Here is a 27,877-nt window from a genome sequence, read left to right as displayed (position 1 = left end):
AAATTGAAATTTCTCTATATCCAAATTTTTTTCCTCGATTTTGATTGATTCAAAATTACCAGCTTCGGATTTTGACTCATGTTCGTTTTACATGTTGCATGTGGAATTCACAGAAAAAAGTTACACAACTGTACCACAGGGAAAGGAGATGACTCAAAATGAGCTCTAACGAAATGAATACACCCAACCACATCTCTTAGCCATGTTTTCTATTTAAATACTGAATCGGATAATAATACGTTATCTACATCAATAAAAACACAACAAGTTAATTTTTATAACTTTTCGTACTTATACTTATATTTTTGTTGTTGACATTTTATACTTGTTTACACTTTATACTTATGTTTATGGCACATGTCTTTCTGTAGTATTAAAATAAATATGTGGATAAGCATTATTTTTAACTTGATTTTATCATTCAAGTCTCATTAGTCGTTCCCAATGAAAAGATTAACAAACGATCCTTTTAAAGTATGCATTAGACTGTCAAATAATTACAAGTTCGAGTAGTTTTATTGTTTGTTCCATGTGTTAAAGTTTTTCATGTGTAAAAAAGAGTGATAAAGCTCGGGCGAATCCGGGTAGTAACTAGTAACTACTAGTTGTATCAAATGTATTTAACATTTAGTTTGGTTAGCACTCGTTCCGAATGAGTTAAGCCTCAGAAAATCTCGCTTACAGTAAGAGAACATACACAACGGTACACCCACATAGCGTACAGCGTATATCATATAGCACAACACAGCGAATAGTTCCCTGTGTAGTTTCAGAGCAGATCGGAAGCTTCGTTTAATTGGCGTCAAAACTAATGAGCTTATTTTAAATGCAGTCACCATTCCGTGGCGCCTAACGCGGAGCCAGAACACCGAGAACTGCGCAACCACAAATGTGTAGGTTCTCGAAATGGCATTTGATAGATTAAACCAATGACGTTACAATATACATAGATGCTGTAGAAATCTCAAGTTGACAAACCAAAAGCAAGTCAATTGTAGTGCTTTCGATTTCCAGTTTTAGTACTAAACTGCCCCAAGTCGTGTGCCACCTCTAAGTAAATCGAATTTAAAAAGTGCCAAAGTGCCCTCGTGTGTTTGATGTTGTTGCATATTTTAATTACTTTTTCAAACAATAGTAAAAGCTAATAAATGAGATTTTTCGTAATTACAGACAATTTAATTAATTATTATAAAAAATACAATTATTTCAATTGTTTCCCGAAGATTTTCAGCGCCATTAGAGAAAGCGATATAGCGAACATAGTAACACATTAGTATAAGAAGATCAACCGAGTAGCAGTAGTTCGTCTCATACAGTATTCCGTGTTTGTCTTATAGTTTAAGCGAGTAAGTGCATCCTGTTATCTCAGTACACCCGTAATGTGAAATGTAGTATTCGAAGCAAATACGACAACGCCTCCCGTTATCGTTTATTTCTTTCATACGCACATATTCATTGAATGTCTATTTTTGTCATATATCAACAACGATCGAATTAAAAAATATTTATATTCATTATTCATTAAAAATATTCACCTTTAAACAAAGAATTTTAAGTCTTTTTTAAGCGGAGTCTCCTGCGACTGTTTCCACAAACATTACTTCAAACATTATGGCAGACATTTTACTTTTCTTCCACATTCCGTTTGTTGAAACATTGGGGCATGGTAGGGGTGGCCATAGACATTTTGTCATTATTTTGTAGATGTCTGATGAGGAAGACGTGTGTACTCTCATTGTCGCTATCAACTGTCAAGATGAGTTCTTACGAGAAGGAAGTTCTTGCAGTTTTAACGATGGCAGAAATTATTACACATGGTGAGAAACAGAGATTTTGGTTTTGACCGTACCTTCGACCTCTAAATTTTAATTTATATTCTTGAGAATCTCGAAACAACAGATATCAAAAATTGTTACGGAGGTTTGTTGGACACTATAAAATTGATTTAAAGGGCTTTATTTAAAGGTGAGTTCACGATGGAAACAATCATCCGTACGACATTATGTATTTACAGTTTATTAAACCCATAATTATCACGCTCGCTCAGTGCACATAACCTTAAAAACTTTTGTTTTATGTAATGAAGTAATCTCCTCCTCTGCCTTCCCCGTTTCAAATGCGCGGAGAATATTTTCCGTCAGCCACGAAAAACACAAACATTGCGTTTTCAAACAAAAATGTGGATGGGAACGCCCCCTTTTCGAATGTTTGTGGAAATGTTCGTCGTAATGCTTGTGGCAATTTTAGCGCATGTATACTCGGCGTGTTGAGATAGTATTACATCAGGATTCATGCCTTAAACTAAAGATATCAACAAAATAGATAAACGATTAGAAATTTACTTGTGAAAAATAATATCAAAATCTGTAAAAAATATAAACAAATCAAATATGTACTCGTACTTCGATTGAAGAATTATTAATTCACAAAAAAATTATGTTGGTGCCTACATACTTTACCTGATGCCTACTTGTCTGATATTGAAAAGTAGTTCCAATATCGTGCATACTTTACCTGATGCCTACTTGTCTGATATTGAAAAGTAGTTCCAATTCGGTGCATACTTTATCTGATGCCTACTTGTCTGATATTGATAAGTAGTTCCAATTCGGTGCATACTTTATCTGATGCCTACTTGTCTGATATTGATAAGTAGTTCCAATTCGGTGCATACTTTATCTGATGCCTACTTGTCTGATATTGATAAGTAGTTCCAATTTGGTGCATACTTTACCTGTTGGTGCCTACATACTTTACCTGATGCCTACTTGTCTGATATTGAAAAGTAGTTCCAATTTTCAAGTTCACGCATTACACAGAATATCATTACAACACCGACAACCCAAATTAGTACTTTTAATTATACTCGACATAATACTAATAATACCACCTAAATAAATAAATATGTGCTATTTTTTCTTTATAAATCAAAGTTTTAAGTATTTTATTTTTATTATTGTTGACAGCTGTTTCGATGTTCAATGCCATTATCAAACTGTGACTTATGAATTTCTGATTTTATTTACCCCCAACCCGTATGTTTACGAGAGATGGGAAGGCTGACAGAGATATTGAAAGAAGAGTAAATGCGGGTAACTCCATTAATTGAGGACTGAACGCAGTTGGCGCTAGCAAAAAATTGTCCAAAGAAGCGAAGCTAGCATTCCACAATGGAGTGTTGGTACCTACCCCGATGTATGGAAGTGAAGCATGAAACTGGCATAGAAAGGATGAAAGTAGACTGAATGCTATAGAAATGAGATCCCTGAGGCGTATGTGTGGTAAAACCATGTGCGATCGTGTAAGAAATGTGGAGATTCGCAAAGAGTGCAAGGCTGATGTATTAAGCGTAATGAGTAAGATTAAGAAAGGGAGGCTTAGATGGTTTGGGCATGTAGAGCGAATGAGCGAAGAAAGGAATGTAAGGAGAATATATGATGCGAAGGCGAATAGTAACAGAATTCGGAGACGCCCGAGGAAGACATGGCACGACCAAGTGATTCATATACTCTAGTCGGGCCATATCAAGAGTCAGAATAATAGAAGAGTATGTATGAGACGATGTATGAATGCGAATGAGTCAAGAAGTGTGTGCCAAGAGCGAGTTGTTTGGCAATACGTCCTCTCTGCCTACCCCTGCGGGGAAACGACGTGATGGTTAGTTAGTTAGTTAGTTATGTATGGTTAATTTGGTGTCAACATTTCGACTGTGTTTTGGTAAAACCCTTAAAGCCACATTTTTTGGGAATGTTACTTTTCAGTAGGTTCTTACAGAATAAGTACGACATGGTAAGGTAAGTTTTGTTGATTGACATTTTTAAGACAAAAAAGGAAATTTATACGATTAATTTATAGATTACAGGTTTGTCGATAAAATTGGAGATGAAATTACTCAACCCTCACATCTCTCATGATTATAAATAGTATTTGAAAAATAAATAACCTCTTTCTTACAAGCTTCAAGATTTGTAATTAGTTTTACTAATTTGAAAATATTCGTTTTTATCGTCACCTGTAAATTTTTCATTTAGTGGCTGGAATGGCTAATCCATATTGCTCCAGAAAATCCAGCCAAAAATCAATTTTATTGCGTGTGTTTTATGGGATTTACATAGTCAGCTCATTTTGTCAGTTCAGTCAGATCATTCATTAGAAACAGCTGCGAAGAAAATTGTGTCACTTTTTGAAGTGAAACTTCTTTACGCGCGTTATGCATTTTTGAGGACCGGAGTAAAACCGACTCATGACCGTCACGAAAAACCGTGATCATTTCGCTATAGGAGCCTAGCTAATATTATATACCTAGTTTAGGTCACTCTCCAAACTCAGCTTCACGGTCTAGAGGCAGAGCGCCCGACTGTCGTCGTGAAGAACCGAGGTTCGATCCCCGCTATAACTATTTTTTTTTTAAGTGAAACTTCTTTACGCGCGTCATGCAATTTCGAGGACCGGAGTAAAACCGACTCATGACCGTCACGAAAAACCGTGATCATTTCGCTATAGGAGCCTAGCTAATATTATATACCTAGTTTAGGTCACTCTCCAAACTCAGCTTCACGGTCTAGAGGCAGAGCGCCCGACTGTCGTCGTGAAGAACCGAGGTTTGATCCCCGCTTTAACTATTTTTTTTTTATTTTTGTGATTTTTTTAATACGAGGAAAAGTGATAAAATGCTCTCGTGCTGCGACTTTTAGATATTTTGACTATATGAAATTTTGGTCGAAATATAGCTTGCAAATCGAGCCGGTAGAGTCGCTCGGTATTTTAATTAATTATTTTTATTTTGAATCATTAAAATTACTAATCAAGGCCGATAACGCGACTAATTACCCTCGCAGACGTGCGTGACAAGTTTTTTTTCGTTTTCAAATTCAGTCAATTGAGGAGTACACGTTGTATACGCGGTTCTCGTCGCGCGAGATACCTCTCCTCGCGGTCTAGAGGCAGAGCGTTCGACACTCGTTATGCAGGACCCGGGTTCGAATCCCATATTTTTATAACTTTTAATTTTTTTATCACATGCTACTTATAAATATGTCAATAGACAGAAAAAAAGAGAGAATGAAATGAAAAGAGAGAGAGAAGAATACTAAAAGTTTCACTTCCGTCGTGTGTAGGCTTGCCACACACTGTATTTTTTATATGAATACCGCAAAAGAGTCCCAACCGTCTGGACTTAGTGAGACTATGGCATCCCCAGTTTGGGTAAGGAGTTGGGAAAAAAGAAAGGTCTGGAAGTAACTGGCTGCGATGATACAAGTTCATAACCTCGTATACTTACATATTTGATTTTAGATAACCTTTTTTGTCTTTTACATTATAAGTTGTTATATTTTTAGATTGCGTTGGATGTAATATTAAACTCAGTATGTAAGTACCTGGATCCTGCTTGCTAACCCCTTATTCGGGGATATTGGAGGGTCTTGAGACGTTAAAAAATGAAACTTAGTTAAGGCGATGCACTACGTAGTAATGCAAAATCATGTATTTTTGGTTTGAAAATTTGATCGCCTAGAAATGTTTCAGATGCTTTAATTAAATACTGCGAGTAGAATACATCTTGGCCTTTAAAAAAAAATTATGTATATTTCCTATGAAAACTGCTTTAAAGTTCAAAATCTCCTTCTTACGAACCCATTTACGGTTATTTTTTATTGAATAATGTGGCGAATTAAGTTATTTATAAAATGATCGAAAAATATTTAAATATATGTTCCTGAACATCCACAAAATAAAATAAAATGCATTTTCGGCCATGTTTTTTTCTTGCATAAATCAAAACAGATGGATTGTGTGAAGCGGGAATTTAAGCCTTAACGCCATCTACGTATTGATAGCGGCTCGATTTAAAATATTACACGACGTAGTGCATCGCCTTAAATAAACTAAAATAGAGTCTTAACGTTTGCGGTGAAGGAGGAAACCATATGTTTCCTTATAAAGCCTTTGGGAAAGTGGTGGGGTCCAATGGAGTATTTGTATATTTTCCTCCAGAACGTTCAGCAAATATATTATGTATAATATTTAAAATAATTAATTAATTAACAAGAAAAATTAATCCGCGGGTTAACTCCAGTCAAGAGACTTACCCCTCGATAACGGAGGCCGTCATTATTTCAGTTTTCCAGAAACTTGCGGCTCGTTTTCTATTTCGCAACGCTAGTTGGGTCCGCTAAGCTGATATGATAAATCAAATAAAATATGGAAGCAACTGGCGTAACCATTGCATGTAAGTCGAGAGGAGATAGAGAAGCCACTAAACTGCATTGTAGGTAATCCTCCCAATCAACTAGCTTCTCACTGCCATTTCACTCGTGTGGGAAAAGTAATGTGGATGATTTATAGTGAATTCTCTGTACCTGAACGTAATAAACTAAACCTCAATATTATAATACGACACCGAAGGCCTTCGCCAAGTGGATGCACTGGAGGAAGCATCCTAGAGGCAGAACGAGGGACAGGTGGACTGAATCGTGTTTGATAGTAGGCTGACAATTTCATGCTCATATTGAGATGGCTTTGTTCTAATCACTATATTTGTGGAGACCTCACCACTTTCCCAACGGCGCGCGTACAGTGTCTCGTTTTAAACAAACTATACGGTATATGCTCTAATATACCAATTAAGTACTTGTTATTTCTTTGAATGCGTAGAAGAAGACAGGAGCAAGGTGGAAAGGTCCGGGAACTCAAGAAGAATGGCTGGGGATAACTGGACAGCTTTAAGGGAATAAATGTAATATATATGAACGGTATGATACCACACAAGAAAGCCTGCCGTTCGAAATAAATTGTATTGGACATTAGGGCTCCAAATTGCAACTCACAAGAAAGGGAGGAAAAATGGTTGAAGCAATATTGAAAAGGGAAACTTTTTTTTTCAGCTTAGCTAAGTCACTTTAAGCAATAGCAACATTTCGGTTGTGAGTTTCATTTCTCTTCTATTTTTATTTAAGTATTAATTCATCAATTTTTGTTTCACTCCATCAGTTTTAGTACTTGTAGCATTTATGCCAATCTTCGGCATATATATCACGGTTATATAAAACATTATTCATGTTTTTATGCACGTATAAGTCAGTTCACAATGGACGGGTTATGGTTTTTTTAAACTATACAATTTAGGACCATTTTTAAATGTTTTACACGTCTTTATTTTGGTGGAAAACAACATAATTCATTGTTTGCATCTGAGAAATTGTAAATATTATTTTTGATTAACGCAATGTTTCAGAACAGAAGAATTTTGGTTGACATATTTTGCATGCAAGTTCAGTGCCGGCCCTATGCGGGCGCATTTGGAGCAATCTGCTCAATTCGCTCCACCGATTTGCGAAGGCGCCGAGGGGTTGATAATACCTAACACCTAACAGTCCCAACACATCCTCTTTGAGATTATTTTTCATAAAAAACGGCGCTACACAAAAATACATCATCCTGATATTATTGATAACAGTTGATTAAATATTTCTATAAACCGTAAGGTTCGGGCATCGTTTTTAATAGATGCGAAAAAAATAGCCAAAAAATGTAAGCCAAATAAACGTGCCAACTTCACGTCACTGTAACTCTCAAAACTCTGACGAGAAGCGAACTCTATGCTGTATTTTATGATTTAAATGAGAATTTATTAAATACCTTAGGGTCTTTGTGCCAAATTAATGCTGCTATAGAAAAAACATTTTTCGTTCGACCGAGAAAAGAATATGGAAGGTTTATGGCTATGCGAAGATTGTCATCGTGAATTAATCTATTTCCTGCAAATTGTCATAATGACCCAAACCAATTTGAAACATTTTTCAAATCATAAGATTACTTTACAATTTCGAAAAATACGGTTTTCAGACTACACAAAAAAATAAGAAATGATGTTAAATGCAAATAGTCAAAGCCAACGGAAGGCTGAGTGTTGTTATATAAAAAAATGATCATTGGGTAATTTTATTAAAAAAATAGCATACTGGAAATTTTCATTAGGTGACGTCAAAAGCTAAGTAAATGGAATTGGTTTATTTTATTACTATAAAATGTGCGTTTATGTTTTTTTATCAACATTTTCTAAATCTTGGTAGAACGACTTTTAATCCACGCGATTTTTTTACAAGCCAAGTGTGCCAAACTTTATTTAATGAATTAATGTTATTTTACAATGTATTCATTTTAAATAATATATAGTATACTTGCTGGACGATCCAGAGTGTAATATGTGTAAGACCAATGGTCTAAGACCAATATTCAGAATTGAAATGAATTTAGCCGTGTTTTTGTTTACTCCCCCATTTTCCCCTCCCGTTCCCTAGTACCTTCAGCTTCAAAACATACACAAAGTTTGAGATTGTGTAACTCGATTCTGACGGATGGGAGCAAAAAAAATAAAAAAGAAAATATTTTAGTGAACAAAAAAATAATGGAATATCTCAGTATTTGAAAACTCACAGAACGCCACTGCTACGGAGCCCATCAGATTAAATCTACTCGGTGCTTAAATTATCGGATCTGCAATTGAAACCTACCTATAAATCTACCTAAAATAACTGGTCCACACCAGAAATACTCCGAATTATAATAATAAGTAGGTTTGAGCACTGCCTATCATTTATAATAAATTCATTCATGCGTTCCTTACGACGCGCATTATATTTAATTTAATCAAGCCACGACTACACGTTCAGCACGAGTAGAACAACCTAAACAAGTTATTTTTTATTCGCTTCTCTATGGCCACTCAACAATTATAACGTAAGTATTTTTAGTAATTATTTATTACGCCTCGTGGCATTTAGCCCTTTCATCGCCGCACTTCTGTTTCCACATATACAGGGTTTTCCAATAAGAGGTGTTATTTTGAATAGTCCGCCATTTCGGTAAATGTTACTTTTAAAGCTGACATTTTTTTAAATTTGACAAGTAAAAACTACGCCATTTATAAAAATGGAACGGTACACGCTTCAACAATGCATTGAAATTATTAAAATTCACTTGATTGAATCAAATGCAAATCATCTTTGAGAGATGAGGCCCATTTCCACCTCGGTGGCTTCGTCAACAAGCAAAATTGTCACATCTGGGGCTCGGAAAACCCAAGATTTATTGTTGAAAAACCTTTCTTTTCTCAACGTGTGACTGTTTGGTGCGGTTTATGGTCCGGCGGAGTCATTGGACCTTACTTTTTCGAAAATGAGGCTGGAGCAACAGTTACGGTGAATGGATTGCGCTATCGAGAGATGATTAATGATTTTTTATGGCCGAAATTGGATGGTATTGATCTGGACAACGTTTATTTTCAAAAAAACGGCGCTACGTGCTACACAAGCAACGAAACCATTGATCTTGTACGATTGAATATCAAAATAACACCTCTTATTGGAAAACCCTGTAAAATATATTCTATGCTTGATAACACCCTAGGTAATTAATTAGTTGAAATTTTTTGGAGTAGAAATATACCTTATATTTATTTGCGTAATAATTAATTTTTCCAATCAAATTGTTATTAATTTTACACCGCAAAGGGATATTTTTATATGACAAGACCACCAAACCTGTCACTACGTTTGCAGTATTTGTTGCAGGAATAAATAATTGCAACCTAGCAGATAAAATAGGATGCAGATTTCCCAAGAATATATTGATTAGTTCTTGGATCTCAAATACTTTCTCATTTCCGCATCGCTTTGTCCCTTACTAATTAGGGTGAGGGATGCTATTGGTTAGTTTTGTTCACCCTGCCGTTCTGTCTTTCAGACATGATTCCCGAAAAGATGACGCAGCCAAAATGACCTAAAATAGTTGATGTTTCAATACTAGAGAGCAGTTGCTTCCTGGTGCCTTCCGCGCTACTTTAGTGGCCCTCTGGCAGGTTTTGCAGGCAGACGCTTCGTAAACCGTCTACTTTGGAGTTCAGCTAACCAAGAGAGAGAAAATACTCACTGAAACCCTTTTGGTAAAACAAAGGGTTAAGAGAACACATTACATTCCTTTGAGAGGAACGATACAGGTGTAACCTGTTCCTTAGTGAACCCATAAAATACTGACTATTGTTGAACTTATATAAATACCGTGCCATACTTGTAAATTGATTGTACCGAATTAAAATTCTAATTGTGTTCACCGTTTAAATTGTGCATTTATTTAATAATCCCGTGACAGCGGCTATTTGTTTCATAAAATTAAGAGATATGGTTTTTTCTTCGTATTCCTGAGGAAGAACACAGGTATAGAAAGGGAGATATAACAACGAATTAGAACGCATCATTACACGTCAGGGAAATCCGTTATTTATGATTAAATTCGTTAAAATATCAGTAGAAAGCTGTGCCGAAAGCGACATTTTATTATTTTCAGACAAGATATACGGGCGAGATGTGACACCAAGCAAGAATTCCATTTTCTACACATTTTAGTGTAAAAACCACAATTTTCATACCAGCCTAATTAAACATGATTTTCCAAACATTACACATTCATATTTAATTTGTACCTTCATTATTTTGTTATTTTATGTCTCTTTTTAGAATGTATGTAGGTACCTTCACATTTGTATGATAATATTAATTTATTATTGCATCAATGCCCTCATGCGTAGGAACTTAATATTTAATGTCATAATTCTACATCAAAGTGAAATTAGAAATACCGTAGAGGAGAAAAGGAGTTAATTAAACGAAAAAAATGTTTTTTTGACATTTATCAAGAGTCAAGCCGCTCATCACGAACTTCTTATCTGATGCCAATCTACAAAAGTAGTAAGTCAAGCCGCTCATCACGAATTTCTGATCTGATGCCAATCTACAAAAGAAGTAAGCCAAGCCGCTCATCATGAACTTTTGATCTGACGCCAATCCACAAAAGTAGTAAGTCAAGCTACTCATTACGAACTTCTGATGTCATGCCAATCTACAAAAGTATTAAGTCAAGCCGCTCATCACGAACTTCTGATCTGATGCCAATCCACAAAATTATGAAGACAAGCCGCTCATCACGAACTCATGATCTGATGCCAATCCACAAAATTATGAAGTCAAGCCGCTCATCACGAACTCATGATCTGATGCCAATCCACAAAATTATGAAGTCAAGCCGCTCATCACGAACTCATGATCTGATGCCAATCCACATTTTCATGGCAGTAAGGCATGAAATTGGAAGAATGGGAGATAACAGAGTTAGTGTGTATATTATTACATAAACATGACCTCCATGGTCGAGTATTAAGGCTCTAAATTAGCGATCCGGAGTTTCAAATCCCAGCATGCGCAAGTAAATTTTATTTTACTGGTTAGTGCTTTTCACAATTTATTAGTATATTTGCGGCACGTTCTAGAATCTAAGATTCACCCCACTAAAATGAGCTTAACATCTTTTACCAATTGGGAACGCCATAGTCTCACTGGCTCCAGATGGGCAGCTGGGACATCTGCATTTACATAAAAAACAAATAAAAATAAAATAAAATCGGATACTCTAGTTTTTTTTTTGTATTAACTCCACACAGGAGGCCCTGAAGAAAATAATTTCCCTCAGGGCCTATGTCATCTTTGGGAATGCTGTGTGGAGGGTCTTTTTGTGGAGAGGAAGGAGTGAACATGGGTCTTGAAGAGTCCCATGTTGTAGGAGGGAGGAAACACAGAGGCCGGCAGTTCGTTCCACAGCCGAGCTGTTGAACTTAAGAACGAATCGTAGAAGCGACCCGTTCTCATGTGACAAATATCAACCGTGTACAAATGTTGGGCGCGCGTTTGGCGTGTATCCCGACTACGCACCGGTGCCGAAGGGATCAATGACGCTAGTTCCTCAGAGCATCTTCCATTGTAATACCGATAGAACAAGGACAGCATACCTACCTGACGCTTGTGCTCTAAAGATTGCAGTCCGTTTGTTAAGATTGGGGAATCTATCAAACGGACCGCCCGTTTCTGCACAGAGTCAAGGGTTTTTTTCAGGTATTTAGGGGCTCCGGACCAGAGATGGCTGCCAAATTCGACAGTAGGTCATGTCAAAAACCAATATAATAAAAGGGTATGTATGCGAAATGAATGAATGCGAAGCGAATGAAGCGATCTGTACCTATATTTGTATACATCAAGACAGAGTTGTATGGCGTTCCAAAATATGTGCTTACCCCTGCACGGAAATTACGTGACGGTTAGTTAGTCACTAGTTTAGATCCCAGACGTAATGCACATTTATTTACGCGCACGTAGGTTCGAGTAAGTACCTCACTTCCCAGTAAAGATCGTATCTGTAACACATACGCTAATCCCTATTAGCATATTTTCAAAAACAGAAAGCCGCGCTTTTTTTCCCGCCGGATTGCCTTGCTTTAAAATGGTAATCCCACCAAATGTAAGCAGCAATGGCCGCGATGGGCGCCAAGCTTGAAACTATATCTCCCACACTCCATTTAATAATTAGCTCCATATTTTAATTCGTCACATGAATATGCAGCGCCGGACACCACACAACACTGGAAAGGTGCCCGCGGCCGCCATTGTTAGAATACTAACTTACTGACAATCAATTAACTAAATATACATTATTTTGCATTTTAAATTGATGCTTTTCTAGCAAATAAATATATAAACAACGCACGCTTTACTTCGCATTTATAATGAGTTTTCTATGAGCTGTAAAATGGGGCAAATAAGTTGGAAGAGAGTACCTTAGATTATAGCAAACCATTTGTTTTTCAGTGAAATTTATCATTTTAAATTTAATTTGTTATTATTATTTGTTTATTAAGGAGGATAGTATTTGCGGCACGTTTCAGGGTAGTAAGTAATTACATTTCAGTTTAAATATTTAGAATCTCAGTACTCTTACATAAATTTGGGTGGCGGGTTTGGGTAGGTACTGCTGCCCCGGGAACCATTTATTGGATAACCAACATCTCTGCAATAGGTCATCCCGAGTGGAAAGCTACCTTTTGAGATTTAGCAGGGATGCGCCGGCCCACCAGCTGTGTGACGTGCCAGATCGGTAGAGGATGGTTTTAGGGAGACCCTTTGACCTCTCTAACTTTTCTCTCGACCCATCGCTTTGGAAGGATATATTAATATTTCCGTCACTCCTGGACTCCTGGATCCCTAGATTCCTACCCAACCTTCATACCTTTTAACTTCCAGAACTTCATCTCCCTCCTTTCCTTAAAAAAGACCTTGCAAACAGCATCCCAAAAGATGACATAGGCCCTAAGTGAAATTATTTTCCTCAGGTCCTCCTGTGTGGGGTTAATGTAAAAAAAAACATAAAAGTTCGGTAATAATTCTTAGTTCCTACATAGTTCAGTTCATGTTATTATTTTCAGTATGCGGAGTAGCAGCAGACACTCATCTCAAATCCCTTAAATTTAATCATAAATCAATAATTCGATTTATGTTTAGAAAGCCTTATCATTTCCGACAGAACAGCTAATGATTGAAAATAACTTATTAGACATAAATTAACTGTTCATAAAAAATATCATCTACAAAAACTGCATAAAAAAATTACCACATCACATAACTCACTCGCAAAACACGAGAGCAATTACACACAAACAATTACAAGTACCGTATATCAAATCAAATTTTGCCAAAAGACATGAATCTTACCTGGCTCCTCACATATTCAACATGTTCCTAACCCAAACTAAAACTTACGTCCTACCAAATAATTTGAATTGGGTGTTCAAAAGATTTGTAAACTGGTTGATGGTAAAAGAAAGAACAGATATTAGAAATATTCTAAACATCTAATGTACTTTACAAAACATACTGCTCACAAATTCTATCAAAATTACAAAATTTTACAATTAATTATAATACGAAATACTCATTCCATATTTTTATACATAATTTTATAACAACAACACATACTACAAAACAACAACAACAACAACACTACACTTATTTTTCTATTACTCATTTTTTTACTACTATTTTTTCTTATTATTTTTATTTTACTATTTTTTACTAAACATTTGGTTTATATATAAATTGTTAATTACCAGCCTCAGAACAGACTTTGTCTAGTGAGGAGGGTAATGAAAAAAAAAAACATCTGTACAGAACCAACCTTAAATAAACGCCCGGGTTGCCGGCACTGAAACTGAACTGAACCTCTTGTGTAATATTATTCATAAATCTTTGTTGCTTACTCATGTAAATATAATCATCTCCTGTAACTTTGGAGTCCTTTCATTTACTAAATTCACTTGATAAATAATTCACACACTCTATATCGATCACGAGATTATAATACAAATTAATAGTAATCATCTATAAGTGGTGACACCGAGGTGATTATTCATAATGTTTATCGGTACTCTCAGTAAAACCCTGGTGAAAGACCACAATTCTGATTCGAAACGTTGCTTGAAGTGGCTTTAGCCGTGTTTTATGACTTTATTTTAATATTCAGATGCTTCCCAAACCTACTCTTGCCCATCTCCTTCCTGTACCTATCCCTTCAGCCCCACAACATTCTCCAACTATGAATGCCATAGTACTACTGGCTTTGGGTACAATTGGGACTGCTGTGCAGTATTCACATAAAAATATATGTACAATATTCCTTGTTATTTAAACAGACTTTCATATAACGCATAAATTAAACTATAATTATTGTAATAACTAAGTAGGTACAGCAAGTCCAGTCGTACAGGTGCCTACTAAGACTTATGAGGCATATGAGGCTTGTCTGTTATTTATTTTGTTCTGAACGCCGTTATAAGCAGCGTGAAATGTGTTTACAACTGACCCGTAGCACTTTCATATTATCTACAGAAGTGCCCGTCAATATCGACTGTATGTCTACTGACTGCCACTTTATATATTTTAGAAATAACTAGTCTAATAAACAGAACCTGTTATGAAGTATGAAACGAAAAGTCAATCGGGGGATTGTACCCATAAATAAACCACTTACATTGTGCCGCTGTCATTTTAACGTACTAGAGTAGAGTTGGCCAAAATTTTAAATTCGAATCGAAACATATGATTTCGAATCGAGATTTTTTTAAATATTATAATGTAACTCTAAACGTTATTTAAAACAATCTTTATTCGAAATCACGGATAGGCGATTTGATAATTTTATTTATTCTTAACAAAAATGCCATCAATCATTTTTAACTCCAAATTAGCTAAGCAATCTCTGGTAAAAGTCTGTCGGATACGTCAATCTGCATACATACCTGGCTTCGCCTGAATTTGAACACTCTTTATTTTGTATTGAAAAATAAATTGGTATGTAATAAACAATATTATGGAATAAATTACGTTGCTTCGAACTATTTTTTTAAAATAAATTAAGACAAGAGAGATGTACAAATTACATTCGAGAGTTTTCATTGCTTCTGACTTCACAACAAGCTGTTCTGCTTTATCGGATAGTTAGATACATAATGTGCATTCAGTATTCATTGCAGTATTTTTTTATTTATTGCATCTCACTTTACATAAATCACGTTTTATTCTCATAAAAATTAACCTCCTACTGGACAAAGCCTGTATAGTGTCTAACGTAAGAATTGATAAGATAGAATCATTGCAATAAATGCGAATGTCTCTGATCGCCAAGCACCATTAACCTTTGATTTATGTTTTCGTATTTTCTTTCGTTAATTATTTATTTCGAAAAGTATTCGAACTGGGGCTTAGGTTTTGGTAGTCCCTAATTGGCTGACGTGTGAACAATGTACTCTAAAAAATTATTAGACAGTTAGATACTCTCACTCTTTCCTTGGGTGGGTAAAATAATTCCTCTCGTGAAGGAATATTACATGGGAACGGCATTATAACAAATTGATCTATTATTAGTAACATGATAATGAACACACGCTACGATATTCGCAGTCATCCGGAGAGAGAGATAGTCCATTGTAAATGCAGGTATGTATTGGTAATGTGGGTGTTATTTCCTTGTCTTGATTTGTGTTTAATTGATTTTTCTGAAAGTCTTAAACACATTCAATGTTTACTACATTACCCTGTCTTGTTTCTCGGTAATGGATTCCATTTATAGGTGTTAAAATAATGAACCTGAAAAAAAACTACCACAATCCCCATATTTTTAAATATCTTTTAAAACTTAATAAATATATAATAGGTTTGACTAACCTTCCTACTGAGGAACTGGAGTTGACAACATTGCCACCAAATAGAATACATTGTCATCGTCAGCGAGCCTATCTGCGTTGAGTTGAGTTTCGTCACAATGAGCGTCAGCTACTTCCCAACCTTTCTATTCCCCACCTCCTTAATTTCCTTACTCCCTTCAGGCTCACAAAATACCCCTATTGGGAATGCCAAAGTCTCACTTGCTCCAGACAGTTTGGACAACACTTGAAAAAAAAATGGCGTGTTAGATAAACGTTGTAATTAGTTCCTCGTTTGCCGCCTTTTCTTAAATATTATGTCCACCTACTCACGTGCTTTTGAATAGACCATTATTTATTTATTTATATTAATACGCTCATACTGGCTTTTACAAACATTTTAATGAAAAATTATAGGCTTTAATAAATAATGTTGTGGAACATTATTAAAGAAGTAAAGTTTGTTGAATGAATTATAAAATAGAACACATTCAAAATAATAATAAAAGATGACATGGATATTTATTTATGTGGTTTGTTATTATAGCCTTCTTGTAACTAACGTTCAGTTAAACACATCTACTATTGCTGATAAAGCATTGCCAACTGCGTGTAATCTAGGTACAAGCGAGTATCTTAATGACTTTTAGATACTTAATTATTATAGTATTCATTATAGTTAACCGAAGCTGAGTAATTCACGGATGCTTGACAAGTATGGCTGTTTAGATACACGAATTTAAGCTTTATTTATATTGTGAGTTGTTTGCTAATGATTTAAAAATCATGACATATACACAAATGAGTCATGACTGTAATAATGTTGCCCAAACCGTGACAAAATATATTATGAATCATCCGTGTTAGTCTATTTCCTTCCGTTACTTATAATATCTATTAATTATTGTACATTTGGTTCAGAAAAAATATAAGTAAAATATTAAGCCAAATAAAGTATATATAGATGTTGGATAAGTGCACTATGAAAATGTACGTCGAGGATAAGCTGCAATACGGGCGTGAATACATTATGGCCCAGTCAACCTTAGTTTGCATTGCCTGTTCTAATCATGGCATTATATTTTGTTGTTTTATACTTAGATAATTTCAAATTAATGTTTTTTTAATGTCATGTTTATTACTGTCTGTATCTGTATATTCTTCAATAAAAATAAATTAAAATTGTATTTTTTTTAAATATATAATTTTATTGGTTTATGTACTTAAAAGGCGAATAGAAATAAATAAATAAATTTGAGAATTATATTACTTTATGTATTTATTTAAGCCCGTTAAAAGGGGGCTCTTTTATCATTAGTATAGTATAATTTGACAGTGATATCTTTGCAAGCGGCCAAAAGACGAACTAAATATATGCACCATTTTTTATGTGAATCCTGGTAATCGGAGCCTGTGGGCCTAAAGCATCCCCAAGGTATGTTGTGGGGCTGAAAGGTATAGGAAAATGGAAGATACAGTTAAAAGGAAGCTACAAGCCAAAAATGTGTAAATTCTTGGTATACCTTATATCGTAGGTAATAGGCATTAAAATAGAAACGTTCGATTTCAAACACAAAACTGGTTTTCATTTGAAAATAATTTTATAAGAAAGCAAAAAAGTTAATCAAGTGAAACTGTCATAGATAATCTTAGCTATAATACTGTATTTTTAAAAAGTTGTTTCCTTTATGCGTTCACACATTTCTATGGAAAAAATATTTTTTTTAGTAGTTTACGTTTATATTTTTTATTGAGTAATTTATTTTTTTATTTGTATTCTACTCAAGTGAAACGACCTTTAATTTATCTTAAACATATTTTTTGGTATTCATAATATACACCAATTCGTTATAAAGATTAATCAAAATAGTGTTTTGGCATTAAGCTTCGCCTTAAAGAGAAAGATGTAGAAATACATGGCTAATCACATCTGGTCACCAAACATGGCTAAAGCCATTGCAAAGAACATTTAGATTCTGAGTGGTGGTGTTTCACTAAGACTATACTGAGAGTTCCTTCTAATTTCAATTTCAGAAAATCGCGAATTTTAATTAAAAATAATTTGTTACTTTTTCTTGAAAATACTCAAAACATGAAACAATCCAACCGACCTATATACCTTATTACATAATATCATGCAGGTAAGTGCCTAGCTACCTACATTAGTACATGTGTTTTGTAAACTTACCTACCTACCAGTGGCGGTCCGTGACTTCATTTAGCTAGACTTAACTCTAACATTGACATTTTTTCGGATTCACTGCCTAAATTCAAACGTGGCATCATGTCAATAATGTAAACTATTCAATGCGCATACATTCAGACACAAACACACACAAACACTCACCCTTACATCACACACGTCACACACACATCTATAAACTACACACGTCGCCTGGTAATAAAGGAATAAACATACCACTTAGCAGACATTACAAGGAAACATATCATAGGTACCCAACATGAAATATCTTATTCCTGTATATTGTTTCATCTTTGAATATCATGTACTGTTTGTTTCTATAATATAAAATAAAATTAAAAATAGAGTTGTGAGATCGAAGCATACGGCATTAATGATGTTGTTGTAACTGATTTCTTTTATCTTTTTTCAATTTTTTTATGAAGACAAGAATAGAAAGAATCTTGAAAATGTTCATTAAAAAATTTAAACTTTTAAAATATGTATAAAAATATATACATAAAAAGTTTAAAAAATTTAAATTGAAATAATAGATGTATGCGTTTTGATGATTTCTTTATAATTTTCACCCTAAATGAGATTAGCATTTATTTTCAGAAAATAATTATATTTTCCAGTAGAGTCCAGGAATTTATTTTCCATTGCTATCCTCAGCTGTACTACAAAGTTAACAGTGTCAGCTGCAGGAACCTACCTACAAACCTATGTAACAAAATATCATGCACCTAATAAGTAATTTTTTTAAATCAGTACTAACTACTATCTCACATTCGTTTAAATTATTTAAATACTTGTACGGCACGGGTAACCCGCGCAATGTTTAAAAAGTAAATTACCGACTGCACATCACAATAAAAAGCGAGTAAACAAGCTAATCGGCTAATTCTAGACACTTGAACGTACGTTATACGTCTGAGTAGCATTTTACTTTTCCTCATTAAAAAATTAACACATCCAATAATATATTCTATCAAAAATCCGCACGCTGCATAATTTCCCGTTGGGAGAAAACGAAAGTGTAATTTTAATGGGACGAAACAAGCCGTCTCCGTTGCATACAAACAATATGCATTGAAAATTAAAATATAAATTAGCATCGAGATATTTATGAGGAAACATGAAAATAAAATATAAACTAGAGATGTTCCGACTAGTCGGCGACTAGTCGGTAAAGCCGACTATCCGGCCACTATTGTAGTCGGCGATTAGTCGGCGACTAATCGGCAAAGAGCGCCGACTATCCGGCTTCTTACATTGTATGTATTTCTCAATAATATGAATGCGGGGGAACTACATGAAATAAAAACCTTGATTATATATATATTTTTTTTATAATCAGTCTTATACATTAAAAAATGTAAAGCAATCTTTCCTTTGGTAATCAGTTTTTAAAATTACTTGCTTGTAAAGAAAACATAATTATGACATTTATTCAACAAAATTAGTACCTATCCTAATTAACATAAAAAACAACATAATATCTTCTTATCTTCAATGAACATTTATAAGTATTTCTTATTATTAAAATAAAAAGTAGATTTTTTAAATTAACAAACTCAGTTATATGTATTAAAGCAAGATTGTATGTACAAGATGCACAGTAATATATTTATATATATTTCCAAAAATTCTAAACATGAACTGTTTGATAAAAACAAAAAAAATGAAAAAAACATATTTCTTATAACCATACCTACATAATCTAATCAAATCAAAGTCACAGTTGTGACAACCAAAAATATCATAATCTCCTTATATTTTTTATAACTTACTTATATTTTTTAATTAAGGGTAAATTATGATGTAAGAAGACTAAAGCTTCTGCCCTTTCTGGTAGCAATCGATTTATTTTTGTTTAATATATGTTTCCGGCCTCTGAGAACAGCTTCTCACTGTAAACAGAACTTGCGGGACAGCAGAGGTACACTTTGGCCATGCGCGACATTTTAGGGTACCTAGAACTATCCCCGAAACCGTAATCGGCTTAGCCGACTAGTCGGCCGACTAGTCGGTCTTATTACAACCGACTAATCGGCTAGTCGGCTAGTCGGCGAAAGTCATAATCGGCACATCTCTAATATAAACGTAATAAATAGGTACCTACACGTGGCCATAGAATGCGGGAAAGCATCTGTCAAATATAAAATCTATGGTCGATGTACATTTACAGTTCCATGCATAAATAAACCGTTCTATAATAACTCAACACAACGACAATTCAACACATCTTTAAAAAAAACTAACCTAAATAAACTTTTTAACGTAGTTTTTGTTTCATAAACCATTGTAGGTTTATAGATTTTTGTAGCTATCTTAAAAATCTGTTTTTTGGCGCCTCCAACTGCAAAATTAATTTTGTCATGTTGTATTAATATTGGTTTTATCCGTACAGTCGGTGCGCTCCTATGGTAGATATTGTGGCAAGTATATTAATATAAATATTCTCGGTGCGGCCTTATCACGTCTGATTTTTTTGACAATTTGAATAATATTTCAAAGTTTATTTTTAAACAAGTTCTGCTGTGTAATTATTTTTACGCGTGACAGCTGTTTCACCCTCTGAAGGCATTATCAAACTGTCACTATCAAACTGTTTTGATAATGCTTTCAGAGGGCGAAACAGCTGTCACGCGTAATAATAATTACACAGCAGAACTTGTTTAAAAATAAACTGTTTTTATAAACCCGATAACAATATTATTGAATATATAAAAATTAAAATTAAAATGGAGTTCTACAAATTAAACTTAATGACAATAAATAAAGATATTTCAAAGCTCCAAAGATAATGATTAAAACAACATGGCTCACTGAAAAAATATTACGTCGACCGTATTTTTTTTTAAAGTGTGCAAATTAATAGCTCACTGTTTGAGAGTTTTTGCTTACACAAAAAACAAATTTTCTAATTTATTATGAAGATTTTAGATTTAAAGACACTCGTTTTTACAAGGTCAGTGTAGTGCAAAAACGCGTTATATGAGGAGATGTGTGTAGGTAGGTACTTGTAAGTGGTAGTGGTATAATGAGAATAGGGACATCTTGAAGGCTCGTGACTGTAAGCTTGTCCTATCAAATCACTCAATCAAGATCACGTAACAGGGCTGGGAAAAGCGTCTCACTTCAGCGTTGTTTCACTAGTCTCACTTCAACATTTTTCACTATAGTCAAATAGCACAAAAATATTAATTTAAAAAAATCGTTTTTCACAAAAATTTTATAAATTAATTAGATAATAGAAGTACAGTAAATACATGGAATAAAACATAACATACACGGAGAAAAATGATCCTGTTAAAACAGTTATAGCATGCCAATGTCCGGATAAAATATTAGTAATTCAGAATATATCGACAACACGTATTCTTTTACTAGTAAATATGATGACGTAACGCGATAATGTCAGTATTTGTATGAACACGTGTTCCGTCATCCTCATAAAACAATCGCCTTTAACTGATACTTTGTTATGAACTCTTTCAATTCATTCGTTAAAGACCTGCAGTCCCATTTTTAACAGGAAAACCAAAATAGACCATATATTTAACAGTTATTATTATTATTATTGTTATTAAAACTGTGTTCACGAAATTCAAGTGTGATCTACGATGTAATGCGTGTGGAATTGAGACGGAGCGCTGGGCTACTGGGCTAAATGAAACAAATGGCACTTCTAGTGTTTTTCTTTATTCCATGTTGTTCCATAGTGTTTCGAGTTTTCTAAATGAAAACAAAATGGGGTCCATGTAAAAAACCTACTAATTTAAGTTTTGCTTGTTTTGGTAAATCGACCCTAATTTGTAAATATTCTGAGGTTGCCCAGAATTATTACACACATAGCGGTTCCTTACAGAAAAAGCAGTGCAAACTTAATGACACAAAATCTCACTGTCAAAAGTGACCCCAGTGCTCCATTTTGCTCCAATATGTAAAAAGTAAAGTTCAAAAAAATTAACCCGTTAAAAACGAAGTTTTTTTTAACTTTATAGGTACTTTTATTTTTAAATTTAAGTGTTTTGTGTCTCAATGTTGTGAAGTCTTAATATTAGTACGTAGATAATAGAATATCTTTGTAATGGTTTTAGAATAGGTCAGTAAGAAAAAATAAATTTTATAGCTAAATAAAATATACAAAAAAAACAGTTTTATGGTTTGACTGAGGTTTTTACGGATTGAACCTTCCTTTCCGGGAACTGGAGTCAACAATTTTACACTACCTCGCCAAATGCCTATCGGGTAGGACCAAAACAAATGATACTGAATCAAATCAGCCTGAGAGTTGCGTATATGTTTCAGAGAGTTGCGTATTTGTTCGCGTACACACACATACGCACGTGATTGCCACCAAAAAGTGATAAAATGCATCGTCATCTACCGTCTGTACAGCGTATATCTACTGAGTTTCAGCTCGATAGAATATTGGGAAGTGTGTTAATCTCCGGAATTCCAAGATTTGCATTCATACATTACCGAAAATAAAAGTGTTTTTTTTTTATATTTTGAAATACCAAATCCAACTAGGTATAATGTCAAGAGCATTTCACAAGCCCTACTCAAAGAGGTGACGTACTTTTAAAAAGTCCTCAGGAATTTTCGGCAACCCTGGAGATGTTCAGAAATATGAATATTTTACAGATGCTGCACTATACACTAACAAACTCAGGCAGGTTCGGGCTCTCTCCAACCATTAGTGCCTCTCAGTCAATTCATCTCACGGGGGCCAACTTACGTGGAAAGGAATTGGTACACGGAACATGGACCACGGAACACGGAACAACGAAACAACGGTTACTCAGAGAGTTATTCTCACCTGAGACCGGGGACGTGACGCGTAACGGAGGAACTGCCTAAAAGGGTCGCTTAAATTATCATAATATAATAACACTTTCGAAATTTCGCCTTTCAAGCCTTACATGGTAAAGACGTATGATCATTATTAGCATGTTTTATCAGAATTGAGTCCGCAAATACACTTATATATGTTTTTAGCAAACTTATATATTATGACAGCTGCGCGACCTTTTCATACAAAACTTGATTTTGTATTTTAGGCCAAAATCCTTTTTTTTCTTCAACAATAATTAAATAAATAAATACGTTTATCCTGACAAATTATTGTTTGGAACATATCAAGCCTTTTTTATTAAATAGAGGTGTTTAAAAATTTATCTATTTTATTTAAATTTGAATACTTTTTGTTATAATCAAAACTCATATCGAACATCTAGTATACACGCATGTGTTCTTTCAACTATAATATATATACCATTAAAGAGTTACATTTTTCATGATGGCATGTTTGAATAATTTAAATAATATATTATTATTTAAATTTATGTTTGATGAAAAAAATAAAAAAGTGTTAAAAAAATTCGATTGGCTTATCTTTAAATTACAAATTGCCACTTTATTACCATTTTTTTCGGCCCAAAAAAATCTTTTACTTAGTTTTATTTTTTATTTCAGCATTTTAATATGACAGATTATTTTATTAATAAAATGGTGCCACAAAGTGAATTTTCAAAATTTGAAGAAGTGATTTTTTTTTATTTAATAATATTACAAAAGTTGAATCACATCCGTACTAGAAATTTACTTTACATTTAGATTTTTTTAATTGTTCTGTTTTGTTGGGTATTTTGGCCTGAAAGCTTAAATTAAATTTTGTTTGAAAATTGAATATGAGTAGTGTATTTTAACATTCTGGTTATACCTTTATAGATGTAGGTCGTACATGTTTGTGATAGGAATACAGAAAAAGATTTCTTTTTATGTAGGTTGGTACCCATGCCATGTAGGGAATTTAATTAGGAACTTAAATATGATAACTGCAATAGAATGGGCAATGGGCATGTCAAGAGTCAGTGACAGTCGAGTAGATTCTCAATGAGAAGATTTTTTTAAATGTGAGTCCCGACCGCTCCCCGTCGTCTGGAGGCGGTGTGACTATAGCCTCCCCTTTTGGGGTATGTCTGTGGCTGAAGGTAGTGGAGAGAGGATGAATATGGGAAAGAGAAAGATGCGGAACTACCTGGCAATTCAGATCTGGTCTAGAAATACAGGTAAATCCTTTTTCAAGCAACGTTTCAATTCTGAATCGTGATCTTACACTAGGGCGATATTGCAAGTAATCCACTCTGGAACGTGCCGCAAGAATAATTTATATATTTTTTTTTATTAATTTTTATTTAAATTAATAAACACAAATTAATCAATTTACTTGCGCACGCTGGACTTGAACCGTTGATCTCCGGAATGCTAGTCGAGAGCCTTAGCACTTGACGGTACCTGTAATTGAAGAGAGTAATTGAAGTCTGGAGTCTGTGTCAGTTTTATCTTTTCATCTACTTTCGGTTTGTGTCGTCCTAAATCCTTTCGATATAAGTGACGTAAGTAGGGCTCCTGTCGCTTATTTTTCGTCTAGCAATCATTGCAAGTTATAGTGATGTAATTTATACTGCATCCAGTTTACTTTCGTCCTTCCTCTGCTAATGCCAAGTTTCACTACATCACATGTTTTCTGGAATGGTATTATATCATCTCCAATCTCCATTGTGGCCTTCTGACATCGCTTCGTCACAACATACACATTTATCTCTAAATTTCTTCTATATTTATAAAATTATCATTGTTTATGCTTTAACCCATATTTCGCTGACGGTTCAAAAACGCACCATCCTGGTTGCTTGGTCATATTTTGATAACTTGATAAGGATTCACCGTTATTCTTTCAGGTATTTATAGAAAAGGTTTGACTTTACCGTTAAAACTAAACAGGTAGAAATATATTTGCTTCAGTCGCATTGTAGACGCCCTCAAAGTCGGACAAAATACGACACTCAGGTAAGCAATTTTTAAATAATTATTATATTTAACATATGACTAAAATTTTTAATATATTCTAGCATTTTTTAATACAGAATTGACTCGTATTTAATAATTTGAACACTTTAAAAAAAACAAAAATTTCAAAGGTACTCATTTTACATAGTTTATTTAAGTGGTGCATTAACGCACAGTCAGCGAAATACGGGGGTAAAAACCTTGGCATTATTTTATTCATAATTACCGGCATCAATCGCTAATACTGTGTTTTTTCTTCTGAATAGGATGAATCCAAAGGACTTTTTTACCGCACAAGAGGCTGCTGACTTTATCACAGAGAATTGGAATGTCAACGATGAAGACGGCGAAGAAGATATTCCAGATGTGGTCGTTTTACCACCTGAAGTCGCCGAAGTTACTGATGAAGAGGATTTTGATGACAAGATACGGCAGGAACTTTGAAAGTCCACTCCAAGAGGCTGATAAGTGAACCTTCAACAACTCCATCCCAACCCCAACCATCAACATCTTCGTCATCAATGCCAAGGGAAATGGAAATCGAAACCTAGTTATTCGCGAGTGCCAAACAACGTTGAGAATAGAAGCGTCGAAGATGTGAAAAGAAAATTAGTGGGTAAATCTTCTACCGAGTTCTTTGAACTATTTTTTAATGATGATCTTATTAACTTAATTGTAGAACAATCAAATGGTTACGCTCTATTAAAAAACAAAGTAGCCACATCGTTGACGATCAATAATATAAAAACATTTATAGGATTTTTATTATACACTGGGTATCATAGGTTACCTCGTAAATAAATGTATTGGTCTCTAGATAAGGACATTACAAATCCTTTTGTAAGGTCATGCATGACCAGACAAACCTATCGTGACGTCAAGAGTAATTTACATTTGGCTGACAATTTAAATATCAATACGACTGAAAAACTTTATAAAGTTAGACCATATTTATCCTTGTTGAATAAAAATTTTAAACAGTTCGGAATTGTAAGGCATGCGCTGTCAATAGACGAACAAATGATCCCTTATAGAGGAAAACATTCGTGTAAAAGGTATATTCATGGCAAGCCAATCAAATTTGGATATAAGTCGTGGACATTGGCTTCTGCAGATGGATATATTTATGCATTTGATATATATACTGGAAAAAACAAAGTGCCGTCAAATACTAATAATTTGGGTATGGGAGGCAACGTTGTGAAGGATCTTCTGAAAAGTGTAGACACTCCAGGAAATCACATTGTTTATTTCGATAACTTATTTACATCGATCCCACTTTTGAAATATTTAAGTGATTATTTGTTTTTCGGTACTCGTACGATAAGAGAAAATCGACTAAAGAACATTGGTACACTAAAAACGACCAAACAAATTAATAAATTAGAAAGAGGGGAATATGATTATAGATTCGAAAAAAACAATGAGATACTGGTCGTTAGATGGAAAGATAGTGCTGTAGTTACAGTGGCATCTAATTTTGATAACGTAGAGCCCATTAAAAACGTATCGAGGTATTCAAATATTAAAAAAAGAAATATAAATGTCACTCAACCCAGCGCTCTTACCCAGTATAATCGTTTTATGGGAGGTGTTGATTTAGCGGATAATTTCGTTTCAAACTATAGAAAAAGGGTTCGTGGTAAAAAGTGGTGGTGGGCAATATTCTCCAACTTCTATGATGTGGCACTTTGTAATGCATGGAAACTATACCAAATGGTTCATCCAGAAGAAAATATGAGCCTTTTGAATTTTAGAAGAAGTGTGGCCACCGCTCTCATGAAGTCGTCAAAAGTAAATTCTTCTTCTATTGGCAGACCCAGTAGATTTGCGACAACATCGAGGTCAAGTATAACAGGGAGTAGTCATTTTTTAAATAAGGGGGAAAATAGAAAAAGATGTCGCATATGTCATTCACACACATATTTTATGTGTCCAGAGTGTAATGTGGCATTGCACCATAAATGTAACGAATTATACCATACCGGAAAATAGTGTTTATTATAATATTTGTGTTTGCTAATTTCCTATTGTGTCTTTTAGAAAGGTGCACTTTCCTACTTATATATACAATATCTATAATTTTAGTTAATATTAGTAATATGATTTATAAATGAAGAGAAATAAATCCACTTTCAAATAAACTTGTTTGGTTTCATACATTTACTTTTTACCCCCCTATTTCGCTGACGGTGCGAAAATGCACCACCTCATATTTTTGTAAGTATAAGTTTTTTCATTTTTTTAAATTTTTTATTTTCTTAATTGTGTGTTTATATACCACATATCCAAATTTCATCAAAATCTGACCACGGGAACTGATAGCGGCGAAATATGGGTTAACATATTTTGCCGCCTTCCCCTACGCAATTCATTCCGCCTCACACAGGGCCGGACTTAGATAAATATGTCCACACATTTCCTAGGCTAGGTGACTAAACGGTACATATTGAAGACGTAGGGCTTAGGAAGAAATGTTTCTATGAATTTCCCCCACTTCGGAGGGGGCCCCTGTTAGATGACAAAATGTAAGGACACAGAAAGTGTCCCATAGATCAGTGCTTCGCAACGTTTTCTCACCTAAGACACACTAAAATTCTTCCTGGAATTCCGCAGCACACCAAAAGCTAAAATATATAGGTATTAAATTGATACACAATTTTTTTTTTTATTATTTGAATTATATTGTATACATCCATATAACTATAAAATATTTATTAATTATTTAATAATTATTATAAAATAAGAATCAA

This window comes from Hesperophylax consimilis, chromosome 11 (genome assembly GCF_061612785.1).
Source record: "Hesperophylax consimilis isolate HC1 chromosome 11, BYU_Hcon_1.0, whole genome shotgun sequence".
NCBI classification, from domain to species: domain Eukaryota; kingdom Metazoa; phylum Arthropoda; class Insecta; order Trichoptera; family Limnephilidae; genus Hesperophylax; species Hesperophylax consimilis.
The sequence above is the reverse complement of the archived record's forward strand: the minus strand, read 5'-3'. Positions refer to the sequence as shown.